At 61.8% G+C, this 440-nt stretch overlaps 1 protein-coding gene across 1 annotated transcript in view; it reads right to left on the bottom strand.

The window, feature by feature from the left end:
* Positions 1-440, bottom strand: part of ETH_00043340 (uncharacterized protein) — a gene marked incomplete at both ends in the record, with an annotated part of 2,612 nt that overhangs the window by 221 nt on the left and 1,951 nt on the right. The gene's annotated exons all lie outside the window — the stretch shown is intronic.

Here is a 440-nt window from a genome sequence, read left to right as displayed (position 1 = left end):
TGGATCGGCAGCTATGAGCTGCCGATTCAGCGCCGCAATCAGCAGCAGCAGCAGCAAAGCAGCAGCACTGCAGCAGCAGCAGCAGCAGAAAAGCAACAGCACCGCAGCAGCAGCAGCAGCACTGCACAACCGCCACCACCAGCAAGAGCAGCATTACCACCAGCGGCACCGCCACCACCCCGACCCCCAGCAGCAGCAGCAGCAGCACTGCAGCAGCACTACAGCAGCAGCAGCAACAGCAGCAGCAGCAGTACTGCAGCTGCAGCACCAGCATCAGCATTGCAGCTGCAGCACCAGCACTGCAGCAGCAGCACCATCACCACCACTGCAGCACTGCAGCAGCAGCACACTGCACTACCACTACAGCAGCAGCACCACTGCAGCAGCACTGCAGCAGCAGCAACAGCAACAGCAGCACCACTGCAGCAGCAGCAGCAGCA

This window comes from Eimeria tenella, genomic scaffold (genome assembly GCF_000499545.2).
Source record: "Eimeria tenella Houghton genomic scaffold, Eth_scaff1916, whole genome shotgun sequence".
Classification (NCBI taxonomy): Eukaryota; Apicomplexa; class Conoidasida; order Eucoccidiorida; family Eimeriidae; genus Eimeria; species Eimeria tenella.
Note: the sequence above shows the minus strand (reverse complement) of the source record. Positions and strands in the feature narration are given on the sequence as shown.